Source organism: Phalangium opilio, unplaced genomic scaffold (genome assembly GCF_054372755.1).
Source record: "Phalangium opilio isolate 3A_F unplaced genomic scaffold, DU_Popi_V2 ptg000037l_1, whole genome shotgun sequence".
In the NCBI taxonomy this organism is placed as follows: domain Eukaryota; kingdom Metazoa; phylum Arthropoda; class Arachnida; order Opiliones; family Phalangiidae; genus Phalangium; species Phalangium opilio.
The window spans coordinates 6962909-6969311 of NW_028324160.1; the positions used below are offsets into that span (position 1 = coordinate 6962909).

Consider the following 6403-nt stretch of genomic DNA (forward strand, 5'->3'; position numbering starts at 1 on the left):
TAGCCAAAGGAGGCCAAACACTCCGTGACAGGTTGTATGCCAGAGTGTCAAAAACAAATAAAACTCAAGACCAAGGGAAGGGAGAAAAGGGAAAAATGTATGATAGTGATTTTCTGCCGAGGGAGTTGGAAAGAAAAAACACCCTCATATTCAAAACATTACAAACGAGTCTAATGTTCCTAAAGCTCCAAAGAGGTGCAAGCTTCAAAAGTGTAATTTATTAATTCCTGGTCCCTCTACTGGGTGTATTTACATAAATTGTAGCCCGACTAGGCCTGTCAAAATAAGGTGAAAGATCCTAATACCTGGAGAGGAGAAAAAAAATTCCTAGTCAAACTCTGGATTTTGATAACTTTACAATGATGTCATCGAAATCCAAACCCCAAAAAAATGAAACCCAAGGAAAGGGACTAAAGCGAAACCTGTGTGATAGTGAAATATTACCAAAGAAGGTTGAAATCAAAGAAATTAAAGTTCAAAAACACTCTGATATTCAAAAAAATACTTTTGAGTCTAGTTTTGAATTAAATGGTCCTAATGATATTTTAAAGAAGCGCAAAAACAAATCACCCGGACTTCTGAGAAGAAGTAACAGAAAAAGAGTTCCTAAAATAAAAAAGACTATCAGCATTAATTGCAATAAAATATTTCTTGTGTAAAACCATTTTTAAATTTTACGTAAAGTGTTTCTATTGATGAATTCAAAGTTCTGAATAAACAATGGCTACTTTATTAATAAGTTACATATTTATTGTAAAATAAGTGGTCTTTAATCTTTTATTATCTTAACAATAGCTACAAAAGAGTGTAACAAAATTTACAATCAAAAACATGTAAATACCATCTCTTATATAAAGAAACATGTCCCGATAATTACGGTTAGTGGGGTTTTTTCCATGAATGTTAGCTCTAGCAATAATTGCTTTTCGTGCAGTAGAGAAATTTATACTAGAAAGTTTGCTTCCAGTTGCAAATTTCATTTGAGAGAATAGACTCTCAACAGCACTACCGTTAAATCTTTGTGGGGAAAGAAAATAATCTGGGAAGGGTCATTCCATGTGATATGAGCCAAGCCGTTAACCATGGGTCGGCGGATTTAGATGAAATTTGGCACAAATGATCCTGTGGCTATTAGAAAAGAGAAACCGGGATAGTTTTTAAAACAATTCAGTGGTTTAATTTATACGTCAAAATTTGTAACACCCCAGAAAAACGGTGTTTCTCAAAAGTCATTTTGGTACCTTTTAGAAAGTCTGCAATAACTTTCTACTTTTCTGTGCAAATTCTATCAGATTTGCATAAAATACGTTATATAACCCAGGAAATTGATTAAGCTACTCAAAATTAGCTTATCTAGTTTAGTTCACGAGTTACAAAAGCATTTTTGCGAAAAAATAAATTTTCGGGGGTCTCGTTTTTGGGCCTATGGAGAAAATCGTCCAACTCGAAAAATCTTAAAAAATATCCTGAATTATAGAGCTCAAAGAGACCATTCTAACGGTGTATTCATATATTAGAGTATTTGATTCCTTAGAGCCTAAATTTCTAATTTAAATAAACACAAATTTTTCTTAAAAATATAAAATATTTATTTGCTTTAACGGTAAATTACGTTTTGATAAGAGCATGAAACATTTTTTGAACTTTTTTACTTGCCTGTGGCTCGGGTAATTCGCATATAATATTATTAAGTGGGACAAGTTAAAGCGCTCGTTAGTTTTCTTGGGTTATGTCGACAAATTCGTCTGTGAGTCCCTCATCATAAATATCAGCTTGACATCAGTTTCATGTTAAAAGGAGGCCAGAACAAGGGCAACGTACAACTCTTAATCGTAATTAGCAGCAACATACTGTCCCACTGATATATCCAAATAAGCAATAGTGTTAATTACCTTAGCGATGGTGGAAGCTCACAGTATAAAAATCGGAAAAATTATATTAATTTATGTCACCACGAAATTGATTTCGGAATAACAGCAGAATGGAACTTTTTCGCTACCAGCCATGGCAAGAGTGCTTGCAACGGCCTAGGAGGTATGGCAAAACGCATTGTAGCCAAAGCTTCTCTGCAATTGCCATTACTGAACAAATAGTCACGACGAATAAAGGTTTTGAGGGGTCGATTAGATTTTTTATGGGTTTCTAAAAAAAAATTCAACTTGAAATTGAAATGTACCGCGTATCATCAGATACTTGCAGCACAAAGTTTTTATTGGGATAAATGACGATAAAAACACTATTGCTTTTTTGGATATATCAGTGGGACAATATGTTGCTGTTTACGACTGTCGCGACTAGACATACTTTTTAAGAAAGTTTAAAATTTGTTTATTGTTATTAAAAGTGTAATATTGATTTGTAATGAATGGTTTATAAAATTTACGAACAGAAATAGAATTTTTTCCAAGAAGGGTAACTTGACCTATGAAATATTAGTGATTTATATATACAGGCAAAGGCTACCTATTGTTAGGGTACGGAAATTTTAAAGAAATATGGAAAAATATGGTCAAAGGCAATGTAAAAACGAACGAAAGAAGACGCGTAGTAAGCTCTCCGAAAAGTTTCAAATGTATAAGCTTTTTCCAACAATTATAATAAAATATTAAAATAAACAAAATTACGACTCGGATTGTTTGTCGAATTATAAAAACGACCAATAGTGGTACGTTGCCCTTGTGCTGGCCTCCTTTAAGGATGAAAGCTATTTCAAGCTGAAATTTATGGTGAGGGATTCACAGACGAATTTGTCGACATGGCCTAAGAAAACTGACGAGCGCTTTAACTTGTCCCACTTAATAATATTTTATGCGAATTACCCGAGCCACAGGCTTCTAGCAATTCTAGAAGATACTATAAACTAGATGATGATTGCCCTAAGCAAGTTCAAAAAATGTTTCATGCTCTTATCAAAACGTAATTTACCATTAAAGCAAATAAATATTTTATATTTTTAAGAAAAATTTGTGTTTATTTAAATTAGAAATTTAGGCTCTAAGGAATCAAATACTCTATATGAATACACCGTTAGAAAGGTCTCTTTGAGCTCTTTAATTCAGGATATTTTTTAAGATTTTTCGAGTTGGACGATTTTCTCCATAGGCCCAAAAACGAGACCCCCGAAAATTTATTTTTTCTCAAAAATGCTTTTGTAACTCGTGAACTAAACTAGATAAGCTAATTTTGAGTGGCTTAATCGATTTCCTGGGTTATGTTACGTATTGTATGCAAATCTGATTGAATTTGCACAGAAAAGTAGAAAGTTATATCCGACTTTCTAAAAGGTACCAAAATGACTTTTGAGAAACACCGTTTTTCTGGGGTGTTACAAATTTTGACGTAAAAATTAAACCACTGAAATTTTTTAAGAACTATCCCGGTTTCTCTTTTCTAATAGCCACAGGATCATTTGTGCCAAATTTCATCTAAATCCGCCGACCCATGGTTAACGGCTTGGCTCATATCACATGGAATGGTCCGGAACCATTGCAAAAAATCTCTAGCCAAATTACTTATTCCGTAGATTGTAATTCTAAAAAGGTCCCATGTCTGCCAGCTTAGGAATTGTTTTTTGGTGTGGTGAAGTTAGGTTGATATCTGGATCTTCTAAAACTTCGTAGAACCAATTTTTGAAGCACTCAAATCCTCTGTTTATGTTGTCTAAGACTTCTGAGTCTGTAGCTTTAATGCAATTATGTGATAAAAGTCCATTTTCAAATATAAGGTTACATGCTCTCAAATATTTATAAGCAAGTTTGGCACTTGCCCTTTTTTCAGGAATTCTTTCAAAAGATTGACTTAAAACATAAAGTTCTCTTAGTAAGTCTTCTTGTTGCAATATTTTGCTAGGAACAACATTTAGCCTTGTCCACGAATCTCTCACTTTATAGCTCGGAAGTAGTTTGGGAACGTGTCTTAAAAGCTTTTTTTGAACTCTCTCCTCATCTCGTCTTTTTACACCTTGTATTTCTGCCCACCCAAATTTTCTACCATTCCTTGAGAAGCATTTGGTTAGTTTTGCTCTCGTACTGAACCAGTCTTGAATCAAACTTTTCAGTTCGTGTGAGGGGCAAATAATCCAATGTAATAGTCTGCCAATACAAAATGGGTTCTCAAAACTTGGATTTACAGAAATATCAATTTCTCCGACGTCATTTTCTTCGCAATCAAAAGGTCCTTTATGTCCCATAAAGGATTTTATTAGGGAAAGATTCTCGCTGGCACCATCGCAAAACCAAACCCATAGTATAAAACGAATAAGAATGCAGTAATTCCAAGGTATTAAATAAAGCTTCTCCAATGTACTGTTGATTAAAAGACACCGGGCTTGTAAAGTATGGACCTATTAAGACAATTTCGGAGGTGAGATCTCGCCAAAAATATCATTTAGATTTTTGAAATCGTCTTTTCCCATTGCAAATCCTACGAATTCGTTTCTTTTAGAATTTCAAATAACCTTTTCAATTACTTTGACTTCGTAATATATCAACACTCCTTCCCCTAAGGGTTTTTTATCCCCATGCTGAATCTTCTCTTCTGTAAATGTTTTGTATTTATCTTCTTGTTCTGCTTAATAAGACTGGTCAATCCCTGGTTTATGATGAAACTTTTTTAGCATTGCTTGAAGAGGTAATTGTAAAATCTCAAAATTTCTCAGAGCTTTGTAAGCTTCGTTGCTACGGCAATAAATGGCAAGAGCGATACGTAGAGTAATTGCGCTTCATTTGTTAGATTTTTTCCCTGTTTTACATTTAATCCGGTCCTTTAAAAAGTTTTTTGTCTTGATTCTGCTTAATCTCCGAGTCTCTATCCCAAGCTCGACGAAGACATATGGAATATCTTTATTTATTTTCTCCATAATTTTTTACATTTCTTCAGAATGGTTTTTAGCTAAAGTTGCATCACGCTTTTTAAGATCATTTTCTAGCTTTGTGACTTTACGAACCAGTTTTTCTCACATTGCATAAGAGCGATATTTTAATATTCTTGCTCACAGGGGTTAATTTTCCCATACCATAGTTGCTCATAATCCGCTGGCGTTTATATTTTCGGTTTGGTGACTCTAGTAATTTTCTTTTGCACGCTCTGGAATAACTAGCGCTTGCAATTGCGCAATCCTTGCATTGTTTCACTCTTAAATTTTTGTTAAGCTTCTCAACCTCGTAATACACTAAGCATTTGGTTGATTGGTACCTTCAAAAGGATAATTTAAGTGTGTTACACTTAGGGTCTTAGCTAGTTCTCCACCTTGTTTTGGTAAGATTCCTGGACAAAAGACATGATTACCAACAGAAGAAAGTTTATCAAGTTGTAATTTTAAAAGTTTCTCGTTAACTTGGCTTTCGTTTAATACTTGAAATTTCTCGCTGAACAAAATGTGATAAGTTAAAGTTCCGCTAATTTCAATTGTTAGGAAAGCCTGCTGACTCATGATTGAACCGAGTAAACCGACACTTTTCTTCCTCGTAACCAACAAGTAATCTTAGTTGTGGTGAGAAAGTTTAGTCTAAGAATAATAGAAACAGACAGATCAATAATTTAATAGACAGTTGCATTACTTTTTAATACAATAAAACTTGCTTCACTGAATATAAAATACAAAACCACTTTGGTTGACTTTCATTTTCCGCTGATGATTGGGAGTCTCGGGAAAAGTTGATTATCTGGGATAGCGTTGTTACAGAATCGATATTTCCAGGCATATGACAGCATTGAGTTGTTACAGACCTAGGTTGCACTGTTGGTGTTTGTCTAATTTGTCTAGGCACATACCAGCTTTGTTTCGGACGGGTTTACTGTTTTTGTCGACGTCACAATAAATACGATCAGTGAAAAGTACCAATGATTTCGATTCACAAACAACTTCACCCAAATCTGTCTTCAGTTCTCCTAGTCCAAATGATATGGCGATGGCCCCCGCTCCCGTTCACCACCCAAAGACTCCAGCTTTGGACCAATTTGGCTCAAGTCCTCCTCCTGAGAGCTCCCAAGTCGATTCTGTGCAACACCACAACAATACCAGAAAGCTAAATGCTCTCCTTTTCCATGTACCGGACTATGAGGATTTCGAAGACGATTCTTACTATGTCTTTGGGTTACTACAGGATATGGACTTTACCTACTCTAACTGTTGTCAAATCGGGATTGACCGCATCGGTTCCTTCAGACAGGACCGGCCCCGTCCGCTACGTCTTAAGTTTCGCTCGGTCAGTCACAGACAATACTTTGCCCGATGTATTCAGGACTGGCGCGTAAGGTACCAGTTCGCATACCCAGTATCCCCTGATCGTACGGCTCCTCAACGACAGCGGCATAAATCTCTAGTTACGGAGCTCCACCAGAGGCAGGCGAGGGGTGAAACTGGTCTCTATATTCGTCAGGGCCGTATCTTTCACGATGGGTC

General features: G+C 35.5%; 1 long non-coding RNA gene across 1 annotated transcript; it reads right to left on the reverse strand.

The window, feature by feature from the left end:
- Nucleotides 1–5314: 5314 nt before the first annotated feature.
- Nucleotides 5315–5997, reverse strand: LOC149683803 (uncharacterized). Its single transcript, XR_016384215.1, has 2 exons — nt 5869–5997; nt 5315–5795 (listed from the first exon to the last, which is right to left on the reverse strand). It is a non-coding gene; the product is annotated as an uncharacterized LOC149683803 (long non-coding RNA).
- Between the last annotated feature and the right edge of the window lie 406 nt (nt 5998–6403).